The sequence below is a fragment of the Bufo gargarizans genome, chromosome 4, assembly GCF_014858855.1.
Source record: "Bufo gargarizans isolate SCDJY-AF-19 chromosome 4, ASM1485885v1, whole genome shotgun sequence".
NCBI classification, from domain to species: domain Eukaryota; kingdom Metazoa; phylum Chordata; class Amphibia; order Anura; family Bufonidae; genus Bufo; species Bufo gargarizans.
The window spans coordinates 91,947,299-91,973,640 of record NC_058083.1 but is presented as its reverse complement, the minus strand read 5'-3'; positions in this window follow the sequence as shown (position 1 = coordinate 91,973,640).

Sequence of the window (26,342 nt, the reverse complement as noted above, 5' to 3'; positions counted from 1 at the left end):
TATGTCCCCTCTTGAGAAACTGTAACCCTTATGCAATTTTGCACCTGCTGGAGAACAAGTAAATGCTATTTATTAAAAATGTACTTCCTCCGTCTGGCTTTATTTTATGTGCTATGAACGCAACACTTGTTCCCCGGTCATTACAGACTCATATCATGTTTACTTGGTCTTAAAGGAATTCTCTAGACTTATCCAAATAAAGTTTATTTATTACATAGTGACAAGCTCTTCTATGTCTTTCAGTCATATATTTGTGTACAAGATCTCTGTAGGCTGTCAGTCAATTAAAACATTTTTTTTACATCTAGAGGATGGGCATCTTTTCTATATGTGCTTCTCAGTGTATAGTTTATTAAAAGAGGGAACTCAGATGTAGTGTAATAACCCATTCAAAATAATGTGTTCATTCACTAACTGAACACATATTAAAGATTGTGATAAACTGAATCTGAAAGTGTATTAGAATGTCACAGCTTTTTATTGTACATAGATTAAAGTTAAAATAAAATTTGAAGATTTTTTATTTGTATTTATTACAAAAACAATAGGCAGCAGTATTCATACAGATTGGACAAAATACCACACACACTAAAAAAGAGCAAGGAGGCATCACAGCTTGACCAGAATAGATGTGCGTTTCAGTCAACAATAGGCCTATAAACTGAGATAAAAGCCTAAGGAAACAGTGAGTAAATGGTAAAAAAATCAAAATAGAAAACATTATCAGTTCAAATGTATAAGGTCTAGTAAGTACTGAGGTCTGGGAGTGATGCTGTAAGTGTACAATCCTGCTTGAGGTGGGTGAAGACAAAGCAATTTTGTTTCAAAGAAGGATAAAATTTAATTTTTATTTTATTTTTGCAGAATATTAATGACCTATCCTCTCCATAAATCATCATATCTAATTAAGGGGGGTACAAACCCCTGCACCACCACCAATTAGCTTTTTAGAGAGGACATGGTGCTCCGATAAGTGCTGTGGCCTCCTCCCGGCTTGCAAAGCACAGTACTTTGCATAGAGGCTATGCTTGGTATTGCACCCCTGACCTATTCACATCAATGGAACTGAGCTGCACATAGGCCATATGACCAATGATCATAAGATCACTGGGCCGGGAAGAGGCCACAGTTAACACTAGAGCAACACATCTTCTTCTTCTGATCAGTGGTAGTGTCAGGAGTCAGATCCCAACCAATCAGATACTGATGACCTATCCTGTGGATAGGTGATCAAAATTCTACTCTAGGAAAACCCCTTTATTGGCATGCTCTATGAATGCATACTTATCATTGCTTGAAAAACAAATCTCACTAACATCTCCAAAATGCCCAGAGCAAATAAACATAAATTCTGAGCTATTTGTACTCAGGTTGATGAAGCTGTTCCATGAAAGTCTCAATGTGAGTGACTATATTACAAATATAAAACAAAAGTCCAGCTCACCTGTGGATAATTCTCAGAAGCACAGATATCACCTGCATCAGGTGTGGCAATCTAGACACAAAAATATGGAGAATGCATGGAAGCTGGATTTCTCTATATTTTTGTGAGTTACTATATGAATTGTATGGATACTCATAAGTATCCACATTTCCACATTTCTAAACAGTTCCACATTTCTAAACACCAACTACTAACTAAATCCTGTAGGTCTACTTGAAGTACCATACTGAGGCACTTGGGTTGCCATCAGCTTTGTAGTTTGAAGCCACAGTGTATTTTGGTGCCTCCATACAGTCTTGGCCCTGGGTGTACAGCACTGTTCTCCAACTTCTGGATTTGGAGAAGTTATGACATTTTAAATCCCAGCATTCACTTATTGTTTGTCATTGCAAACGGCATGCTGGGATTTTTTAGGCAGATCCAGATGCATTGTTTGGGCACCATTGATGTAGAGCGGGGTTTCTGAACTCCAGTCCTCTGGACCCACCTACCGGTCAGGATTTGAGAATATCCCACAGAATGAATACTGGTGGTAAGTCCTGACGCATAGACACTAATTATATCCGCTGCTCAATACTAAGGAAATCCTAAAAACATGACTGATAGGTGGGTCCCAAGGACCGGAGTTGAGAAACCCTGATTTACAAAACGGAGACAGGCATCTTTTTCTTTGAAAGTGTCTACAGCTATAAATAAGCATAATTAATTATAGATTTTAGAATAGATCTGATCAGAGTCTCTTACATCTTCTACTCTTTTTGCACTCATTCATGTTGAAATCTAGCTGCTGTTGGTCTGGGCTCCTGTATGAGATGGAAGGATAATACTAGTTAAGGGAAAGAGAAAGGTCTGGTGTGTTGGATTTTAATTATCCTGAAAGTTTTGACCCCAGGAAGATAAGACATGAGTAAAGGTGTCTGGCAGCGCTTTCGCCCCACTCCCATTCGCAACACATGTGTAAGATGGAGAAACAGCCACTGATTCTTGAATGCTGTTTCTGAGACTGTCATTCTGTTTTTCTGCCACAAGAGGCTGCTGTTTCCCCAGACTGCGAAGTTACTGCCGTCTCTAGATATGCAAAACAGATGATGACTCATGCTGATGACTCATTCTGCTGTGTGCCAGACAGAGCAGGAAATAGTGACATGAGGAGACATGCTTGTGCAGAGGCTGAATACAGGATCCAGTGCCATCCTCAGGTCTGTGGGACTTGGAACTGTCAAAGTGACTGTCAGAAGTGACTGATGCCTGTCAGCAATGCAGATGTTGCCAAGGGAGAAAGGATCGGTTCCCGGAAGGTCAGTTGGAATGTGGTTACAGACCCTGGGATGCCTCATGGTGGATGGAAGGACCTGCAAGTTGGTGTAAGTCCCCATCAGATAAGGACCAGGCCAAGGTCAGCGATCCAGAAGGCTTCCCAGAGAGAGAGAGAGAGAGAGGATCGGGTCCCGGAAGGCTGGAAGAGCCGTGGAACGTTTGGAGCTACCAGGAGAGGTGGAGTTGCTCAGCTTGGAGAAGAACTAGTCCACCATTTTGTGAGCTGCATGAATGAACCATGTGGATCGGGATTCTTCGCAGGAATGAGTATCGGCGTCAGGAAGCTGATCGGAACAGAGGGTCAGAGTACAGGTTCTGCAGGGTCACATGTTGTGATAGGGACTTGCTGTCAGTCTGGAGCAACCAGTAAGCACAGGACATACCCAGGTCAGTGACTTAGCAGCACGGTTATTGACTTGTAGGCTCTGCCGTGTGCGCCAGTGGTCAGGTCCGTTACCCTGCGGCACAGTATCGACTTGCGGGCTCTGCTGTGTATGCCGCTTTGGGTACGGTTGTTGAGTTGGGCTGGTTGCTACACTCCAAGGCCACTCCAGCGTCCGGGCTGGGAGTATTCAGAGCACGCGAACAGGGTCATTTGGGGGTAAAAAAAAGGAATGTGACTTGTTGTACATGTATTTGATATATATGTTATATATATATATATATATATATATATATATACTCTCTGTAACTACGGTTGTCATAACTGTTAATACTACTGTTTATTCCTCTATTCAGTAAAGTTACAGTTTTTTGCATCAGGAGCTGGTGTCTGTGTCGCTTTCCTTATTCCATGACTTCACTGTATCCTGGGGGTCCCTCCCCGGTTCACGGTCTTAGGCCTCTTTCACACTTGCGTTGTCCGGATCCGGCGTGTACTCCACTTGCCGGAGGTACACGCCGGATCCGGAAAAACGCAAGTGTACTGAAAGCATTTGAAGACGGATCCGTCTGCAAAATGCTTTCAGTGTTACCATGGCAGCCAGGACGCTATTAAAGTCCTGGTTGCCATAGTAGGAGCGGGGAGCGGGGGAGCGGCATACTTACAGTCCGCGTGGCTCCCGGGGCGCTCCAGAATGACGTCAGAGCGCCCCATGTCACTCTGGAGCGCCCCGGGAGCCGCACGGACGGTAAGTATGCTGCTCCCCCGCTCCCTACTACACTTTACCATGGCTGCCAGGACTTTAGCGTCCCGGCAGCCATGGTAACCATTGAGAAAAAGCTAAACGTCGTATCCGGCAATGCGCCGAAACGACGTTTAGCTTGCCTTTCAATGGGCATTAATTCCGGATCCGGCCTTGCGGCAAGTGTTCAGGATTTTTGGCCGGAGCAAAAAGCACAGCATGCTGCATTATTTTCTCTGGCCAAAAAACGTTCCGTTCCGGAACTGAAGACATCCTGATGCATCCTGAACGGATTTCACTCCATTCAGAATGCATTAGGATAATCCTGATCAGGATTCTTCCGGCATAGAGCCCCGACGACGGAACTCTATGCCGGAAGACAAGAACGCAAGTGTGAAAGAGCCCTTACACATGCATGAGCTGAGTTGGCCAACAGTAATCTCATGAGCATAGCTGGCTTTATACCAAACTTTGTGGCTATTCTGCTTGTGCTGCTGTGGATAGGGTTCCCAACCCCGTAGTCATCAAAAATATAGATCACAGCAATGATTTCTTTTAGGAATATTTTATTTCCAAATAGATATGCGGCAGAAGATTTAATTATTGTGCGTGCAAACGTTTTCGGCCGTATCTGGCCTTCGTCAGGCACTGCGACCATACACAATTCGGCGGCCATAGGCTCCCCATGTATAAGCATCTTCCCCTGTTTACCTCCAGCGGCACAGTGCCTGACGAAGGCCAGATACGGCCGAAAACGTTTGCACGCACAATAATTAAATCTTCTGCCGCATATCTATTTGGAAATAAAATATTCCTAAAAGAAATCATTGCTGTGATCTATATTTTTCATAGCTGGCTTTAGCCATTATTTGTCTGAAGAGTTAATGTGGAGGTTAACTTTGAAAAAAGCTAGTGAGGATTGTTAGACCTTACAGAGAAGATGTTTTTGGACCTAAGTGGTATGCATGGCTTTTCACTCTAAGGTGGTTGAAGGAATCTGGTAGACTGAGTTGAAACTTAAGCAAGACAGTTTTTAAATTACTCACATGGAGCAACAAGCTTATGATTGCAACACTCTTTTGGTAGGCAACAGCTTTACTGGTTACAGTGTCTCAATGAGGGCACAGGCTTAGTTCAAGGCAACATGATAATTTGCTCCACTGTCGCTGACAAATATAACAGTGTCCATTAAAGAGGTAACAACTCCCTCTCCCTCTTGCTTGCAAAGCACCCATCTACCTGGGCATTAACTCTCTGGCTTTGTTCTCCTCAGAGTGGCATCAATGGAGATGGCTGTATCTTCATTTAACACCACGGCTTTCTCTTCACATGCTGTGGTACCACAAAATCTGCTTCAATCTCTTGATTGAAGATCTATCATGGCTCATCATATTGTCATCACATCAGCCGGCGTGGTGATGTCATACGATATAGCACATGTGATTACATCCAAGATCTTCAATTAAGATGCTGGAGGCCGGTCCGTTGAGAGAACATAGAGGAGGTAAGTATGTTTTTTTACTCTATTTCCGGTAAAATCGATTCACTACCATGAAGCACAAGGAAATGGAATTTTCACTGAAATTTGGATCAAAGTCCACTTTGTGTACTTTAATTTATTCAATACTACCCACAAATATCCAACAGTTATAATGCAATTAGTTAATAAATGTCAGCATAACCTCAGTGTTGCACCCAACAAGCACATTTACAGTGCGCACAATTGCACAGTGCAGTATATACTGAACTAGGTGCTTCTCAATTATTATCAGTCTCTGCAATGTTCATCACATACTGCCCAAGTCTCCCCAGAGTCATCATGCAGTCACGGTCTACCCAAACATTATCACTATTCCTTCCTGCATGGTCTTAAAACTTACAAGATATCTCAACCAACCAACTAACCAACCAACATTTACCATTGTTTATAAGTGCAATACATGGCGTAGCATCATGGGTGCATGTTGCATGGCACACCTGAGTTCTGGGAGAGATACCAGCACACATGAACATAACATGGCATGTTCTACCAAAAGTCACTTTACAGTTCAACTAGGTGGTATTGTCAGTGCAACAGGGTGAAACGGTAACCCATAGCAAAAAAAAGGGCAATGATGATTTTCAATCCTCTTACAAGCTTCTTTCCTTCACTACCACCAGATACCGTAGATAACTTTGTACCATTATTTTCTTCACGCAAGACTTAAACCTATCTATATAACCACTCTGATGTTTGAAATGAACATTGGAGGTTTGTATATGTGGATTTTAATATAAGCTGTAATCTGTATCCAACACATTACAGCGTGTGACAATTACCTGTCTGGCTTCCTCCAGTTACATTTATGGTAAGTAAATAATTGGCAATTACTTTTTTGCAAACAGTGTACAGGAGTGAAGAAAGAAAATCACATCAGCAATAAGGGAAACTTGCAATGTTGACAGCACAGGTCTTCTTTACAGTGATATTTGCAATGTAATTCACAACAGGGCAAGTGTCACAGCTGTGTCACGGTTTTGTAGCTGTACACCGTGACACGTTAGCCGTGCATGCTGTTGCCAGGTGCAATGTGTCGGTATGTCTGCATGTGTGTGCACTGCCCCTTATGTCTTAGTTCCTTCCCTGTCTGATCCTGGAGGGGTTAACTTCCTGGCTGGGTGTGGCCACTTGGTGTTTATATTGCCTGTGGCCGGCAGGCTGGAGTCAGTTGTCCTCCAGCCTTGGTGTGAGCTGGAGCTTGCTCTTGTCCAGCTTATTCAATCTGCCCAGTGCTTGAGGGCCACCTTGTGGAACATCAAGGTCTCGGCTATGTCTCTCCTATGTCATCCCGGTGTCTCATTACCTTCACTATCCTACTTTATTTGTGGTGTTGTTTGTATGGGTAGGTGTTATGTCTGGTCATTGTTACATGTCTGGTGGTGTTTGGTGTCCAGCATGTTTGCTAGACATTCCCCTGTCTATCGTTGTATCCCCTGGAAGGGGTGTCAGGGTTCCCCGGAGGGGGAACTACAAGTTTGTATGATGCTCTGCCTGGGGCCGCCATGCATCCTGTTTGCATTTGGGTTTCCAGGCAGTAACTGGTGTGTTGGATACCTGGGTGTGGTTGTTTGTACTGTGTCCTGTATAGTGTGTGGGCACCAGTACTCATGCTTGGGTTCCAGTCGATGTTGCTGCGGCAGGTGTGTTGTATGGTGTGCTTACCTTACCATCCAGTTACTGTATACGGTCTCCACTTTTTCCTTGCAGCTAGGCCAGTGGAGACTCCTGTTCATCTGTGTCTAGGGTGAACAGGTCGTCTCTGCCTTTCTTTATTTGAGGGATTATTAGGGCAACTCAGGGTCCTAGGTTTCCTGGGTATGAGCTGTCCTACAATCCAGGTCCGCTCATACGGTGAAGAGTTAGGGTAAGTATTAGGGATGCAATAGGAGGTGACCTTTCCCCTTATCCCAGCCTCTGGCCTAGTTGCTATTGCACCGGGTCCACATTGTACAGTGGGGAGTTTCCCCTACTCCCCACCGTGACGGAAGGTTTCATGGGACATGAATAAGAAAACTAATGTTAGGATTGTCCCTTTACGTGGACTCAAGAAAAGCAATAGATCACATACAAAGTGCTGCTAAAAAGTGAAATTAGCAATTAGCTTTGACATGGTATGCGTCCACCCTCACCACCATTTCATTTTGTTCCAATGCATCTAAAATAAAAACTTTGCAAATCACTAATTAATAAGTTCTGTCAGCAGTTTTGACCATGCTAAACTACTGACGTCTCTAGGTAGAATGGGGGAGAGCAGTACAAACATATCTTTTGTGAACTTTTTATTATAAGGATTAGTGTTAAAATGAAGCTTTATTCTGCCAGGCACTGCTCAGTAAGTGCACTGGAGGCAGAGCTTTACAGCGAAGTACTCCCTTTATTGAGCTGTATCCTAGCCCATCCTCCTGGTTTTGTAAGTATTCAGCTTCCTTCATTCATGATCTTCTTGGTCCAGAGGAAGTGAGCAAGCAGCTTTTGTGCTTGTGATGGTCGAATATATCATATCCCTGAGACCGCCCATCTCTATTTGGTAAGCATCTGTACTGCTTGGTGTTTTTCCATTATGTCCAGGGTAAGGCACCCTTGTATTTCCCATTTTTACATAAAACACTTTAGACCTCTTGCACACACGTTTATCCGCATTGTGTTCCGCAAACCATGAATCCACAAACTACCGATACTGTCCAGGTGTATTTCACAATTTTCTCGCTTCCATCAGTACACATGGCTTTTCTTGTCCGCAAAATTGACAATATTCTATAATTTACAGAATGGCCACAGGGACGTGGACAGCACACAGATAATATCCATTTTGCGGACCCATAAAGATGAATGGGAAAAGTGTCCAACCAGCAAAAAATTGGGATTGGATCCCAAATGTGGTTGTGTGCATAAGACCTAATCCTGTATTTCTATGAGTTAGATACAGTTACTCTTGGTGTACACTAAAAGGGGTTCTTCCAAAGTCTAAATTTATCCTCTATGCACAGCATAGGAGATAGGTGTCTGATGGCAGACCAACCTCTGAGACCCCCATCAATCATGAGAATGGGGATCCTATGCCCTCCCCATAAGGGATCGGCGACTGACCGAGTTATGTACATAGAGCATTGTCGTGATCGGTCGGGGCCCCAGTTGTCGGACTTTTATCATTTTGAGAGAACCCCTTTAAGTGTCCCATCTTCAACATCTGTGCTCAACATCAATTGTACATCTGTAAAGCAAAAGAACTTTAAGCAACTTTCCAATATACAAGATCTTCCAATTTTCTGCTGCTTTAAGTTTTCTGCTTGTTTTCCTAAATGGAACTCTCCTGTTCATTTTCAGGGGCTGAAAACTTACATCTAATACTGTAGGTCTCACATCTAAGGTTTTGGCAAATTGTACATGACAAGTAAAATTTTCAGTAAAGAAAGAGGGGCCCATTCAAAAATAACAAACAGAGACGAAAACTGTGGGAAACACAAAAAATGTATTAGGAAACAATATAACAGTTTCTAATACATTCAATAATTCGTATTTAATGAATCAACCTAATTATGACTAATGTGCTCACTCTGGGCTCTTTTCCATTACTACCATACACTTATCCACTCAGCTGTTTCCATACTCCTGACCCCCTCTGTCTGCCACGTCAAGATGGGATGAGTTCTGAGATGAGAATATCCCTTTAACGAAATTCTAAAATTATTAAAATTACTGTGCCATGTCTATAGTTAGGTTTCCTTTTCTACATTTTCCTTGAAATGGTGTTTGAAAATCAAAAAATAAGAGGCACTTTCTACCATATTTGGTGGTTATGCCCAACTATCTATAATTGGTGGGAAAAGATATTCAAGAAAAGTAATATGATATGTGGCTCAAAAGTCCCGCTGTCTCCCCTAGTCGCCCTCTTAGGTAGCCCTAAAGGAGACAAACCGATTAAAATTCCTTTCCTCTTCAACAAATTAATCATGGCTGCGCGCCTGCTGGTTCCACAGTTCTGGTTATCCCCAGATACCCCATCTGAGGTCCTATGGGTTAGCAAAGTAGATGCTATATACCGATTTGAGGAGATTGCGTCCTGGGAAAATAGATCCCACCCTAGATTTAAAATAAACTGGGCACATTGGGGAAGATATAGAAAATTCTAATCATATGTTTTCGTATCTTTTGCGTCTCATCTATTTCATCCTTCTCATCATCTCATCAATCCTTATATGTCAGTAACTGCATACATGCACTCAATGTATGTGATATCTACCTATATACTGTATTGTGTATTTGTTCTTGTTCGACTCTGTTCGACTACTGTCTTTTATTACGCATATTGTTATGTGACAATTTTTACTCATTAATAAAAAAAAATAAAAAAAAAATAAAATAAAATAAAAAATATACACTCGGAAGGGGCACTTACTTTTTACATCAATGTATAAGGTTAAACCTACAAATATTACAATGAACAGTGTATTCATTCATGTACTAAAGAATAGAGATGTCGCGAACATTAAATTTTCAGTTCAAGAACGGCGAATTTCTGCAAATGTTTGCGAACCAGGCGAACCGCAATAGACTTCAATAGGCAGGCGAATTTTAAAACCCACAGGGACTCTTTCTGGCCACAATAGTGATGGAAAAATTGTTTCAAGGGGACTAACACCTGGACTGTGGCATGCCGGAGGGGGATCCATGGCAAAACTCCCATGGAAAATTACGTAGTTGACGCAGAGTGTGGTAAGTTGAAATCGCAATGCGATTTATAGAACTTGAATTAACTTTCTCAAACCCGACAGTACATTCTAGCATGGAGTCGTTCCCATGGTGATGGGGACGCTCCATGAGCACGCAAGTCGGCAGAAGTTCTAAGTTGAAATTGCAATGCGATTTATAGAACTTGAACTAATCGCATTGCGATTTCAACTTAGAGCTTCTGCCGACTTCCGTGCTCATGGAGCAATGCGATTAATATAACCTGCATTAATCGCATTGCGATTACAACTTTCTCAAATCCGACAGTACATTCCAGACCATCACCATGGGAACGGCTCCATGCTAGAATGTACTGTCGAATTTGAGAAAGTTGTAATCGCAATGCGATTAATGCAGGTTATATTAATCGCATTGTGAATTCAACTTAGAGCTGCTGGGTTCCTAATGGTTGTATTGCTAGTATATAACGAAGATTGAGAATATAGTGCTATATTCGTTATATTCATCAATTCTAGCAATACAACCATTAGGAACTTAGCTCTAAGTTGAATTTGCAATGCGATTAATATAACCTGCATTATTCGCATTGCGATTACAACTTAGATCTGAGTTCCTAATGGTTGTATTGCTAGAATTGACAACGAATATAGCACTATATTCTATCAATATAACCATTAGGAACCCAGCTCTAAATTGTAATCCCAATGCAATTAATATAACCGGCATTAATCGCATTGCGATTACAACTTTGTGACACTGCAGCTTCAGAATTAATCTAAGATGGATGCTGTCCTTGCTTTTTGATAGGCGGTGGGAGGGTCTGGGAAGGAGGGTATGCTGATTGGCTGGAATGTGTCTCCTGACTGTGAGGTACAGGGTCAAAGTTTGCTCAATGATGACATATAGGAGGCGGACCGAACATCGCATATGTTCGCCCGCCGCGGCGAACGCGAACAAGCTATGTTCGCCGGGAACTATTCACCGGCGAATAGTTCGGGACATCTCTACTAAAGAATCGATGGCACCATTAGGTGTGATATGCAACCATAATGCTATAGAGCAGAAGGAGCTGAGCAAACTGATGCATAGTTTTGTGAGAAAGGATTCAGTAAAACGTATATTCTGTTCTTGCCCTTGGAGTCCAGTAAGTGGTCTTATCAGAGACTGACAGTTATCTGCTTATGTACTTAGGTGAGGTTGTCAATAAATGGGTAGAGCTGCTCACATGACTCCTAAAATATGAGTTATATTGATTGTTTCTTAACTAATTCTACCAATATGTTCATCCTTTTTTCTATAAGGGAAACACGGCCAAAATCAAAGTAGGGAAAATGTGACCAACTCTTGGACTTTGCAGTTTGCATACTGAGGATCTGCCTTCGGATTTAGCTAATCTGATCATGTATAACTGTCCTGGTCTCCATCTGGTTTCCTGATGAAAGAGTAAAGAATAAACATGTTTTTATTTTTTTTCTGTAAGATGGATTTCAAGTGTGCGTGCAGAAAAATCAACAGCAAATTAACTGGATTCTCGTTTAAATTAACGGATTTAGAAATTTTTTGCTGCGGATTTTGATGCTGCAAATGCATTGAAATACCTGTACATGGTAAAAACCCCATATGAACATGCCCTTATACCCACAAGGGAAAAGTTGAGTCTAGTGTTGATCAAGCACCCCAAAGTGTTCGACTCGAGCACCCGAGCACTTTGGAAGTCAAGGAGAGAACCCGAGCATTAAACCAGGCACCCACTGCTCTGAAGAGGGGAGGGTGTCTGGTTCATAGGAAAATGTCAGAAATTGATGGAAACACCATTGAAATGGTTCGGGAACAGCATGGGGAGGATGTCTGGATGCATCTTGGACTCCCAGGTTGCTGCTGGGAACAATGTTGTCCGAATAGTACGCCACTGTTAAAGAGGCGTTCAATGTGGATGTTACTGTTAAGGGGCTGGCCGCTGTGGAGGTCACTGTTAAGGGGGCAGGGGCCACTATTAAAGGGGCAACTGCTGTGGAGGTCACTGTTAAGGCAGCATGGTACAGTGAGGTCACTGTTAAAGGGTTGTCCGGGATTCGGGACATTGGTTTAATTGTTTAACAAGGACATAAATATCTCCTACATGACTGTCCTACCTTTCCCATACTTTTCTGATTCCCCATATTCATTACACAAATTCTCAGCTGGAAGTGAGTCTTTTCTCATATTAAGTGACGTAACGGGTCCCTTCTGCAGAGCTTCACAGAGCTTATTCCACTTGCTGGGAGCCCGGTGACGTCACCATCAACCGCAACAATTATGCAGAGCGCTCGGAGGGGCGGTACCTCAGCGGCAACAGATTTCACTAAGCCACGCCCCTCCGGTCCAGTGATGTCACCGGGCAGAGGCGTGTTGTTCACAATGATGGAGGCAAGGGAACTATGCTTATTAGCATAGTAAATGCCTCCAATGCAGGCAAATGGCGCGGTAGGCTGGAGACAGAAGCAATACTCGGACCTAATCACGTTTCAAAGGACTGAGCAAGGAGGAGTTTAGGGGAGTTACTAAGAGGGGGAGTAAAATGTGCAGCAGGAGGCGGAATATGATTCAAGAGGAGCGGATGCATGGAGGACATGGCGATGTGTGGCAGGAGGCAGAATAACAATGAGGATGAGAGTCATCTGAAAGCACGTGATGCACAACCTTAAAACATATGGGGGACCTAGAATCAACTGTTAGCAGTGAGTACACTTAAAAAAAAAAAAGTGGAGGTCACTGTTAAGGGGGCAGCCCCTGAGGAGGTCACTATCAAGGGAGTGGGGTGCTGTGAAACTCACTGTTAAAGGGGCGGGCTTCTGTGAAGGTCAAAGTTAAGGGGATGGGCTGCTGTGGAGGTCCAATTTTAAAGTGGTGGGGCACTGTGGGGGGGTCAGTGTTAAGGGCTGGGGGACTGTGGAGTTCACTGTTAAAAGGGTGGGCACTGTGGATGTCACTGTTAAAGATGCTTTCACTGTGGATGTTACTGTTAAGAGGGCAGGCCGGTGTGGAGGTCACTGTTAAAGGGGCAGGGTCCACTATTAAAGGGCTAACTGCTGTGGAGGACACTGTTAAGGCAGCAAGGTACTGTGAGGTTACTGTTAAGGCAGCGGGGTACTGTGAGGTTACTGTTAAGGCAGCGGGGTACTGTGGAGGTCACTGTTAAGGGGGCGGGTCCATGAGGAGGTCACTATCAAGGGAGTAGGGTGCTGTGAAACTCACTGTTAAAGGGGCGGGCTGCTGTGAAGGTCAAAGTTAAAGGGATGGGCTGCTGTGGAGGTTCCATTTTAATGTGGTGGCGCACTGTGGGTGGGTCAGTGTTAAGGGGTGGGGAACTGTGGATGTTACTGTTAAGGGGGCAGGGGTGCTGTAGATGTCACTGTTATGGGGGATACTGTCAATATATTTTAACAACACGCACAAACAGTAAATGAAATTGATGAAATATACCCGTGCGAAGCCAGGTCCTTCTGCCAGTGTTCATATAAAAAACCTGAGTAGATTATATAATGAATTACCCAGTCTATTATTACAGATCAGTGATGCTCAACCTACGGCCCTCCAGCTGTTGTAAAACTACAACTCCCACCATGCCCTGCTGTAGGCTGAGGGCTGTCCAGGCATGCTGGGAGTTGTAGTTTTGCAACAGCTGGAGGGCAGCAGATTGGGCATTCCTGTTATAGATGAATCAGGTAGCTGAGGTGACTTGTAGGTATGGAAGTAGGCCAGTCAGCATTCTCTGATGAAGGACCTTCCTTCTCAAAGTCGCTGCAAGGACCCCCTTAATCAACTTCATTGTGCTGCCCCCCAGGCCCGATCGGGTCCCAGGAATGCCGAGTGATTATTTGGCCTGATAGTTTTGTGTCACAGTACTCCTACCTGGATACTGTTGCTCCCCAGGGTTAAGCTCTGTAGCATCCAAGGAGTTGTAGTTGGAGGAATAAGTAGAGTCAGACTTGAACAAACTTGCAATAAATTGTGTCATCCAAATAATGTTTGATCTTTCTCTTGGCTCCAGCAGGCTATGGGTAAACTGGTAGGTAAACCTGAATACTTTGCTTTATTTTTCTCTGCTGTCTGGTTACTGGACTTTCTAGCAGTCCTGAAAGACTTCAGCTGCAGGAGGGGGGTGCTTCCCCCACTGAGCCATACCTTGTCCCCTTTCAACTCTAAACACAACATAGCTTCCTGCAACCCTTCCCTTGGTAGGAAGCAGAACTAGCTAACTTCTACCCAAAAAGGGGAGTATGGAATGGTAAGTTCCATTCTAATTAAAGATCTCTGCCAGATACACTGCCTCCTGCTGGACAACCAGGGGTTACTGGTTATTTTTTTTCCTTTATCTTTATCACATTACCTACTGTTAATTTTTTATTTTTTTTTCAAATCCTGGATAACCCCTTTAGTTTAGGTCCACGCTTTGCAGATTTGTTGTGTATTTGCAGCACAGATTACACACTGCAAATCTGTATGAATTTACAACACAATACAGTATTACCCACTTGACCACTGACAATGACCCTGATTTATCATGCCTTCACTCTGGAATTCTGACCTCAAAAAGTCACATTATGGAGCTCTTGCTAACTTTTGGGTTCACTTGTGCAAATAATGTGCCAGTTTTTGCATTTTTTTCATGACTCCACTTTTGAAATCTGGGTGGGAAAGTTGGCATGGTTAGCTTTGTTAATGCGTTCCACCCCAGATTTATCACTGAGACATTTTAAAAATGTTACAAAAAAGTACAAAAAAGTTGCAGTCTCTCTCCAGGGGGAGGGTGGAGTAGGAAAACTGGAGTAACTGTTCTAGCCAAAAGTGTTAGGATTAAGGATAAGTCAAATTTATCAAACAACATGAGACATTTGATAAATGTGGCATGAAGTACGCCAACGCAGACTCAAGCAAAACTGACTTCAAATATTCCCCTCATGATAAATTTACCCCAATGTCTACATGTACCAACTATGTGTAGATTGTAATTGGCCATCCTAGTTTTAAATATATTAGTCTGATAATTGAAGGGAAATTAAGCTCATTATTGTGATAGAATATGTTGAAGACTGGATTCTTATGGAAAAAAGCAGACAAACTAGTTGCTGCTCTTTGAACAGTCATTGGTTTTGTTTCCTGTAAAACGACTTACATACACGTACATTTGTGATTTGAAATTCTTCTGCTGACTATAATGGGAGATACTTTTAGGTCTGATTGCAGTTACAAAAATCTGCCATTTATTTTCCAAGATTAAGTTCCATGGCAAGGCTTTGATGTTATACACTTTGCAGCGTTCGGTACACGGCTTTTGAAGCAGAGTGCTATTGTGATTGCATTATATACATTATGGATTGCCAGCATATTGTAAATGAGGAAACATTATTTCTCAGCCTAACTCTCCTGATCTATAGTTGCACAATACTGCCTCAAATACAGAAAAAAGAAGAGCTATGAGGTGAAATTTAACATGGAGACAGTTTGAAAATAGAGGAAATAACTATTATATGTAGCGCTTATAGACAGTCAATAATTACAGCAAAAGCGACAGTGGGCCAAGTTATCAATATAAGGCTAAAATTTGGGCCCCTGATATGCCGAAAACACAATACATGTCATAAGCCACATTTATTATCTGTTTTAGACATCTTTTGCCTCATGCTAGTCTAGAAAAGGGGACCTGACTAGTTTTTGGGTTCAAAATAATGGTTTAACCAGTCTTGATCTGGCATAAGGTAATGTAGTACTCCAGAGGGGGCACTACCATTCTTACACCTAGCTACTGTCTCTATTGGCTAGCAGTGAATGTCTGTGTATTTAATTCCAGTTCTTTTGATACTGTGCCTTGATAATATTGCTATGTAATTTATACATTGTGTTTCATGCACTGTGCCTGGTTGTACAGCAGGTGGCAGTGTATCTGGTAGAGAGAGATATTTAGATAGAATGGAACTTATTATTCCATTCTCCCCCATTTTGGGCAGAAGTTGGCTAGTCCTGCTTCCTACCAAGAAGGAGGGTGCTTGAAGCTATTGTGGATTTGAGAGTTGAAGTGAGAGAGGTAAGCAGCATGGTGTGTTGAGGGAGCATTTTTCCCTTCACTGCTGCAGGACGTTTGGGAAAGTAGCTCAGAGAGCATCTGATATATAAAAGGACTTAGTACCTTTGAGAGGAAAATGGTGGCAACTCAGCAAAATGGATCACAGGATACCTCACTCTCATAAGAAACACTAACTATAGCTGATATGAACCAGACTGAAGTCAGAGATAAAGCAAAGTATTCAAGTTACTTGCCAGTTTACCCTTAGCCTGCTGGAGCCAAGAGAAATATCACATTTTGTTTGGATGTCAAAAGTTCAAGTAAAAACTATTAAACTTTGGACTCCACCAACTACAACTCTTTTGTTGCTACGGAGCTTAACCCCAGAGAGCAACAGTATCCAGGTAGGAGCACCATGACACAAAACTATTAGGGCCATAACATACTACTCGGCATTCCTAAACACTGGGACCCAATCGCTCCTGGGGGAAGGGACGCCTGTTGCATAAATAATAAATGTAATTTTTAGCATAATGCACCAAAGACACAGATTGTTTGCAAGACTCTATAGTAGTTGCCGTTACCTAATTATGGCTCTTGGTACTCTGATGCCCCCGGGACTTGAGTAGAGAAGAACTGCAGAATAACCAAATGGTTGTTAAAAGACAAACAAAACAAGTGTTAAATTGACAGGATACAAATATAGAATAATAAACTCACCGAAAGATGACAGGAAACTGAGTGAGGATGGCAATGGATGAAGTCCAGCAATGGAACAGAGGACAGATGGCATACAGATGGAGAGTGATAAATGTAGGTAAGGGCAGTAAAGGGGAGTAAAACCTGACCCTGCACTACTAAATCCAGAACCATAGAAAATAAAAACCCAAACAGGAGACTAAAAGCTAATCCCACAAAAAACACAAGTACATAGACAATAATAAGGGATTCGAATCTCTGGAATCAATATGCACAATGTTTTTACTATATCCTGCAAAGAGGCACCAAAAGTAAAGGTACTTAAAAGCATATCAATAAAAAAAAAACCTCTTCCAGCAAACACCACACTAAGCAAGTTGAATTAGATTCAGGTGTAAGGCAGTTGCATAGAGACTGCCATAGAGAAAGTTAGTGGAAAACAGCCAAGAGATCTCTGTTTCTTGCTACATCACATAACATGAGCCAATCCAAAGTTACACTATCAGACAGGATTAGTAAATCTGACACAGTGTTGCTAGACCTGCTTGGGGGATTATGGAATTAAAGTTTGAGATGTGTCCTCCTTTAATTTTTCTCATGGACCAAACACAGTGGCATAGCAGTGATAGATCTCCAACGGATGTCACCCATTACCGATAGGGCCCTATGTTAAAAAACAAAACTGTTTTTTACTGGAAAAGTTAATGGGGGGGGGCTACTACAAAGGAAAAAGTGAAGGAGTTGCCTATAGCAACCAATCAATTCAATTTGTTGACATTGTTCGCTTGTAGTGCTGGCCTAGTCCACCAAAGGTCCTGTGCATGGAGTTTGCATGTTTTCCCCTTGTTTGCATGGGCTTTCTCCCACACTCAAAAACTATACATAGGCTATTATCAGTGCCTGTGTCAGAGATTAGTGTCTCCATTGGAGACAGGGACTGATGTGACAAGTAATCTATGTTCAGCATTTTGAAATATGTTGGGACTATATAAGCAACAGAAGTAAATAAATGCACTAAGCAATCAGAAAATCTAATTGTTTCCAAAGTGGTAAAATCCATGCACCTACTGCTCCCATTGTGATAGAATCCAGGCATGTTATTTTACCAAATTAGGTATTGTATTTGCTCAAAGAAAATCTCAGCCTATTATAAGTAGGAGATCAGAGAGCCAGGTTATCCTGGATCAATAATAAATCAGGCTGGCTCACAGTATTTTTGCATACATAAAATTTATTAACCCACTAAAATGTTTAAAATATTGAACAAAACCTAGTTTGATGTCAGCATATCAGCATAAATATATATAGATACATACAATGCAGAGCTCACACATACATCTATATAGCTGGAGTATTCCAAATGAATAAGACCTCTTGGATAACAATATTGGCGTCTATCTGCAGGGTTCGTACGGTTAAACCACTCGGATATTCGTATAGTTATATACTGGTTTACCGGTAGTTGGAACCTGAGTGTCCTCTCTGCGGTTCCTGGTGAGAGAAACTTTGCGCTCAAACGCTGCTTCCTGATAGTAATTACACCGCCTTCAACTCGTGTTGATTCACTCCCTCCTCTTGCGGAGTAGACTCTCGACTCGTTCTACGTGGCGTCTCACGTGACCATCCAGGAAGATGGTTTATTGGTCGATGATGTGATCCACTTGAATTAGTCGGGATGGCGGAAGTTGATGAAACAGAGTTCGCTCAGTATACGGTTTAGTTCTGCTTAACAGGGTTACTTCACTATGTTGGGCAAGCCGACATAGGTTGATCCGCTTTACCGATGTTTTACAGCTGGAACCGCTTAGAGTTGGTATCGGACTTACTCCTTTCGAAATATATTCGATACGATATTCGAAAAAGTCCTTTTTTTTTTTGCAGAATTATAAATGACGCACCAATAGCCGGGTCAGGTTCACACTAGCCGCGTTTCTGGTCATGTCTTTATATACCCTTTTTGGGCTTAATACAATATCTGGTCCGGATTCCGGATCGTGCAGTCACAAATTAATTGCAAACTGCACACTCCCAATACACTCTCTGAATATAATAATACTTCAAATATATAAAAAATGTTAAACAATAATAATTTATAGATCATAAAATAAAAGCCAAGAATATAAAAATACACAAATATACACTAATGCTGGGATTGGATCACGAGCTTAGGAACTGCTGGAATTTAGCGGGGAAGGGGGAGAGGGGAGGGATGCAGAGGGAGTCAATGCGCTGCTATACAGCCCGGCACTGACTACCTGTGCAATCCAACCCATCTCCCCTATAGAAAGCCAAAGATTTCCATCTCCGAGTTTAATCCTAAAGGCATCAGGGATCCAAACTCAAAAATCTTCTTAGATTCCTGTCTGGACATTTTGGCCACAAAGTCACCCCCCCCCCCTCCAGTCTTGCTTGACCGATTGTATGGCCAAAAATCTCATTTTACTGGGGTCACCTCCATGGTGTAATTTAAAATGCTTAGATAAGGGATGCGTTTCCAACTGTTTCTTAATATTATTAATGTGCTCTGCAATCCTGGATCAAGAACTTAAAGGGAGCCCGTCACCAGTTTTATGGTATCCTAACTAAGGGCAACATAAATAAGTGACTGATTCGCTTAGCAAAATGCTGGGTCACTTTCTTTAATTGACCCAGTCAATCTGCCAACATCTTGTATTGAAAAGCTCCAGCTTATAATGATGATTCATGAATATTTATGAGCTCCTGACTCTCCCCGCCCACCTGCTGCTGAATGACAGTTTGTTTCCATAGGAATCAGCAGCAGGTGGGCAGGGGAGTGGCTATAGCTCTGAATTAAATATACGCTGGACTCAATGACATCACGCTGGACTCAAATGAGCTCATTAGCATGCAACATGTGGCATCTTTGTGTGTATATTATGAGGTAACCATCTGTCACACCAGTAAGTGAATACATCTAAGGCACATTTTAGTAGTTAATGATTGTATATAATTAGTTAGATTATAATCAAATATCCACATGACAGGTTCCCTTTAAGCCAGCTACAACACTATCATCAGTATCCAGCCTGTCTGATAAAGCATGTCTGTATTTACATCTGATACATTAAATCTATGTATGGTAAGAGGTGAAAAGTAATATCAAATCATAACAGACCTGTCATGTACAAGAGAGAGGCAAGATTGCTAAGGTGTAATCTATCTCCACTCACTCAATCCTGCACTAACCTTCCACTGACCATAAAAATTTAGCATAAAACACACCCCAAACAAAGTCAACTGCAGTGATGAGCTGCAGGGGCAATATTCGAATTTGCGATATTTAGCAAATACTTGGGCGAATATTCGTCATATATTCGTGAATTCGAGAATTAATGATCTCCAGTCATTATTTTCTTGATTGCGAAAATCGACAATTGGAAAACTTAAGATAAAAAATCACGATATGAAAATTTGCGATCAACACTACTCCTAAAGTCAAAGCTATTGCAGACTTCTCATTGGCCCACAAGCAAGAAGCAGTGAAGGATCATGGGTACTGAGGAAAAAAAAAATTGAATATTCGCGATAACGAAGATATAGCACTATATTCTAGATATTCGCAAATTCTCAAAGTGCCAATATTCATGATAAAAATTTGCAATTAGAATATTTGCAATCAACGCCAGTCAACACACTCCAAATAAATGCTGCATCAAAAAGTCTTTAAAAGGCTATGGATTCTTAGAGCATACCATGGCTAAACATTCAAATTTTAGCTTTTAATACAGTGCTTGCAAACAGACAACAACAAAAAAATAACTAAGAAAGAGGCAACAAATAAAAGGGCCTGCAAGCAAGCAAAATAGTCATAATATATAGAAAAGAAAATAACAGAATAGTGAACCGTCTATTTTGCATCCCTGAGGGTAGGTAACCAATGGGCTCACATTCAAGTTTTGATGCTCTTAAGCAATAAACCCTGCTTTATTGTTTCAAACATGCTTTCATCCTTTAGTTCAAGTGTCAGAACCTCCCAGTAATGTGTTAGTCAAAAGTGTGGTGCTAACTGGACAATAGGTAACAAGAGTAGGAGGAGCTGGAGCATTAAGTAGGTCATTTCCCTGTAACTCCATCTGTTATAATAGATAAAGGGAAGCTCAGTTTTGATAAACATGTCAATTTTTTTCCTGTTTTTTGAAGGCTTTTGAAGACTATACAAACCAAGTCTAGAGGTTATACCTCACTCTTTGTATTGGCCAAGAGACAAATTCTGGCCTTATGGTCCAGCATACTTACAAAGATTTAAACTTCTCTCATAAAATTAACCATTTTGTGGCCATTGACATACAGATGTCACCTTTTCACCTTGTCTCTCTGGCAGGTAATGTCAGTGTGTTAGGCTACTTTTACATCTGCGTTGTGCTTGAGTTTGTCCCCGGTCATTGTTCTATCTTTTTTTGCGGTGTGGACGGATCATTGACCCATTCAAGTTGTAGGAGTCTGCATCCGTCTGTGCCAGCCACACAGATGATGTCCATGCATTGGGGATCGCAATTTGCAGTTCCCAATGCACGGAATGGGTGGCACACATGTTTGTGTGCATGAGCCCTAATAGTGATTGTTTATCTGTAATGCTCCATTTTCCTGCACTGTGGTCATGTGACTTTTTACGCTGTGTTGGTTCCCTATTCTGATGACATTACATCGGCATGGCAAGGCTTGTAAGGCTCTGCCCTATAGACACATGACCAATGACCTGCCCATTCAGGGCAGTGTTCTGTTCATTCTCCTGGACTCTCTCCTGCAGACTTGATGTCAGCAATGATGTTTTCCAGCAGGGCTTCTAGCAAGCCCTGTCCAGGGATGCAATCAGGAATTTCAGGACTCCATACAGACCTAAACCTCTTGACTATCATTGCCTGTACTATCTATGTGTGCTGACTCCACAGTGTAGTTCTGTTAGATGTATCGTCACACTGCTCTCACTACCTCCTGCATGTGACAGCTGACAGGGGAGAGAGAGATGACAGGGCAGAGGGGGGGGGAGACAGTCTCAAGCTGCATGACATAGCAAAACATGGAGATTCTGCAGCGTGAGGGGACAGCAGCTTTGTGTCACTGATCTGTCATGGCTGCATTGAGCTATGGTTTTTGCAAAGCCAGGCATGATGGGAAATGTAGGATTCATTAGGAAAACCCCATATGAGGTGAAGAAGGAATAAAGATGGATAACAGCCTACAAATGGCATATCAAATAAAATAAGTATACACAAGCCATACATAAGAGCCTATATCTTATTCTTTAATAATGGCCTATCCTGTACCATACAGTCAAAAAAAAAAAAATCAGTGAGTGCTTCTTTAACAAAAAAAAATAACAGTAACACTATAAGGCAGACATGGCTGCTTAGTTGAGGCACTCCTGCATCCTTCACCAGGATAAGCAGCAACAATATCTCTCGTTAAATGGTCAGATAATGCCCCAATTACTTTATCCCTAAAGGAGCAATTTCAATCACACAGAACACCAATCTGGAGGAACAACACCTTCATTTTGGGACAACAGAAATATGTACAGGAAACAGAGGTCCTAACAGAATACCTTATGATTACTGCAAACTCAGTATCTGACCCATACATTGTATGGCAAGCCCATAAAGCGTACGTAAGGGGATTACTAAAATAGGTCACCAAGAGAAGAAAGCTAGGGAAACAAACATAGACACCACACTGGCTAAGCTAGCTACTGTACATTGGAGCAGCCACACTCTCGGCAGAAATAATAGCTGAGAGAGATAGATTGAGAACACTCCTATTGTTTAACTACGAGATCACGCACAAAATCCAGATACTACGCCCAAGGTAACAAGGCAGGTAAACTATTGGTCTCCAAGCTAAAAGCTTCACATATCCGTTCCCAAATATCATACATCCTACACCCCCAGACTAATGGGAAGCTCACAGATCCTAGAGACATAGTAGACTAATTTAGAGCTTATTATGAAAAACTATACAACCTCCAAGACCAAATCCCATTACCAGAATCTTACTCTGAATTAGTGCAGAACATTCTAACAAAAGCTTCCCTCCCTTCGCTATCTAGTGACCAACTACCATATGTTTTGCCCCATAAGACGCACCTAGGATTTAGAGGAGGAAAATAAGATACAAATATTTTTCATTACACCTCAGGTCAGACCACCAATCAGACCCCCAATATTAATCAGACCTCAGCTCACATCCCCAATCAGATCCCCAATGTTAATAAGACCTTAGATCAGAGCCTAATATAAAGAAGACCCCCAATCAGACCTCAGATGAGAGTCCCATGCCTCATATCAGTCCTCCATTAGAGTTGAGCGAACACCTGGATGTTCGGGTTCGAGAAGTTCGGCCGAACATCCCGGAAATGTTCGGGTTCGGGATCCGAACCCGATCCGAACTTCGTCCCGAACCCGAACCCCATTGAAGTCAATGGGGACCCGAACTTTTCGGCACTAAAAAGGCTGTAAAACAGCCCAGGAAAGAGCTAGAGGGCTGCAAAAGGCAGCAACATGTAGGTAAATCCCCTGCAAACAAATGTGGATAGGGAAATGAATTAAATTAAAAATTAAATAAATAAAAATTAACCAAAATCAATTGGAGAGAGGTTCCATAGCAGAGAATCTGGCTTCCCGTCACCCACCACTGGAACAGTCCATTCTCAGATATTTAGGCCCCGGCACCCAGGCAGAGGAGAGAGGTCCCGTAACAGAGAATCTGTCTTCATGTCAGCAGAGAATTAGTCTGCATGTCATAGCAGAGAATGAGGCTTCACGTCAGCCACCACTGCAACAGTCCATTGGCATATATTTAGGCCCAGCACCCAGGCAGAGGAGGGAGGTCCCGTAACAGAGAATCTGTCTTCATGTCAGCAGAGAATTAGTCTGCATGTCATAGCAGAGAATGAGGCTTCACGTCAGCCACCACTGCAACAGTCCATTGGCATATATTTAGGCCCAGCACACACACAGGCAGAGGAGAGAGGTCCCGTAACAGAGAATCTGGCTTCATGTCAGCAGAGAATCAGTCTGCATGTCATAGCAGAGAATGAGGCTTCACGTCAGCCACCACTGCAACAGTCCATTGGCATATATTTAGGCCCAGCACACACACAGGCAGAGGAGAGAGGTCCCGTAACAGAGGATCTGGCTTCATGTCAGCAGAGAATCAGTCTGCATGTCATAGCAGAGAATCAGGCTTCACGTCAGCCACCACTGCAACAGTCCATTGTCATAAATTTAGGCCCAGCACCCAGGCAGAGGAGAGAGGTCCCGTAACAGACAATCTGGCTTCATGACAGCAGAGAATCAGTCTGCATGTCATAGCAGAGAATGAGGCTTCACGTCACCCACCACTGCAACAGTCCATTGGCATATATTTAGGCCTAGCACACAGGCAGAGCAGAGAGGTCCCGTAACAGACGATCTGGCTTCATGTCAGCAGAGAATCAGTCTGCATGTCATAGCAGAGAATGAGGCTTAACGTCAGCCACCACTGCAACAGTCCATTGGCATATATTTAGGCCCAGCACCCAGGCAGAGGAGGGAGGTCCCGTAACAGAGAATCTGTCTTCATGTCAGCAGAGAATTAGTCTGCATGTCATAGCAGAGAATGAGGCTTCACGTCAGCCACCACTGCAACAGTCCATTGGCATATATTTAGGCCCAGCACACACACAGGCAGAGGAGAGAGGTCCCGTAACAGAGAATCTGGCTTCATGTCAGCAGAGAATTAGTCTGCATGTCATAGCAGAGAATGAGGCTTCACGTCACCCACCACTGCAACAGTCCATTGGCATATATTTAGGCCCAGCACCCAGGCAGAGGAGGGAGGTCCCGTAACAGAGAATCTGTCTTCATGTCAGCAGAGAATTAGTCTGCATGTCATAGCAGAGAATGAGGCTTCACGTCAGCCACCACTGCAACAGTCCATTGGCATATATTTAGGCCCAGCACACACACAGGCAGAGGAGAGAGGTCCCGTAACAGAGGATCTGGCTTCATGTCAGCAGAGAATCAGTCTGCATGTCATAGCAGAGAATCAGGCTTCACGTCAGCCACCACTGCAACAGTCCATTGGCATATATTTAGGCCTAGCACACAGGCAGAGGAGAGAGGTCCCGTAACAGACAATCTGGCTTCATGTCAGCAGAGAATCAGTCTGCATGTCATAGCAGAGAATGAGGCTTCACGTCAGCCACCACTGCAACAGTCCATTGTCATAAATTTAGGCCCAGCACCCAGGCAGAGGAGGGAGGTCCCGTAACAGACAATCTGGCTTCATGTCAGCAGAGAATTAGTCTGCATGTCATAGCAGAGAATCAGGCTTCACGTCAGCCACCACTGCAACAGTCCATTGTCATAAATTTAGGCCCAGCACCCAGGCAGAGGAGAGAGGTCCCGTAACAGACAATCTGGCTTCATGACAGCAGAGAATCAGTCTGCATGTCATAGCAGAGAATGAGGCTTCACGTCACCCACCACTGCAACAGTCCATTGGCATATATTTAGGCCTAGCACACAGGCAGAGCAGAGAGGTCCCGTAACAGACGATCTGGCTTCATGTCAGCAGAGAATCAGTCTGCATGTCATAGCAGAGAATGAGGCTTAACGTCAGCCACCACTGCAACAGTCCATTGGCATATATTTAGGCCCAGCACCCAGGCAGAGGAGGGAGGTCCCGTAACAGAGAATCTGTCTTCATGTCAGCAGAGAATTAGTCTGCATGTCATAGCAGAGAATGAGGCTTCACGTCAGCCACCACTGCAACAGTCCATTGGCATATATTTAGGCCCAGCACACACACAGGCAGAGGAGAGAGGTCCCGTAACAGAGAATCTGGCTTCATGTCAGCAGAGAATTAGTCTGCATGTCATAGCAGAGAATGAGGCTTCACGTCACCCACCACTGCAACAGTCCATTGGCATATATTTAGGCCCAGCACCCAGGCAGAGGAGGGAGGTCCCGTAACAGAGAATCTGTCTTCATGTCAGCAGAGAATTAGTCTGCATGTCATAGCAGAGAATGAGGCTTCACGTCAGCCACCACTGCAACAGTCCATTGGCATATATTTAGGCCCAGCACACACACAGGCAGAGGAGAGAGGTCCCGTAACAGAGGATCTGGCTTCATGTCAGCAGAGAATCAGTCTGCATGTCATAGCAGAGAATCAGGCTTCACGTCAGCCACCACTGCAACAGTCCATTGGCATATATTTAGGCCTAGCACACAGGCAGAGGAGAGAGGTCCCGTAACAGACAATCTGGCTTCATGTCAGCAGAGAATCAGTCTGCATGTCATAGCAGAGAATGAGGCTTCACGTCAGCCACCACTGCAACAGTCCATTGTCATAAATTTAGGCCCAGCACCCAGGCAGAGGAGGGAGGTCCCGTAACAGACAATCTGGCTTCATGTCAGCAGAGAATTAGTCTGCATGTCATAGCAGAGAATCAGGCTTCATGTCAGCCACCACTGCAACAGTCCA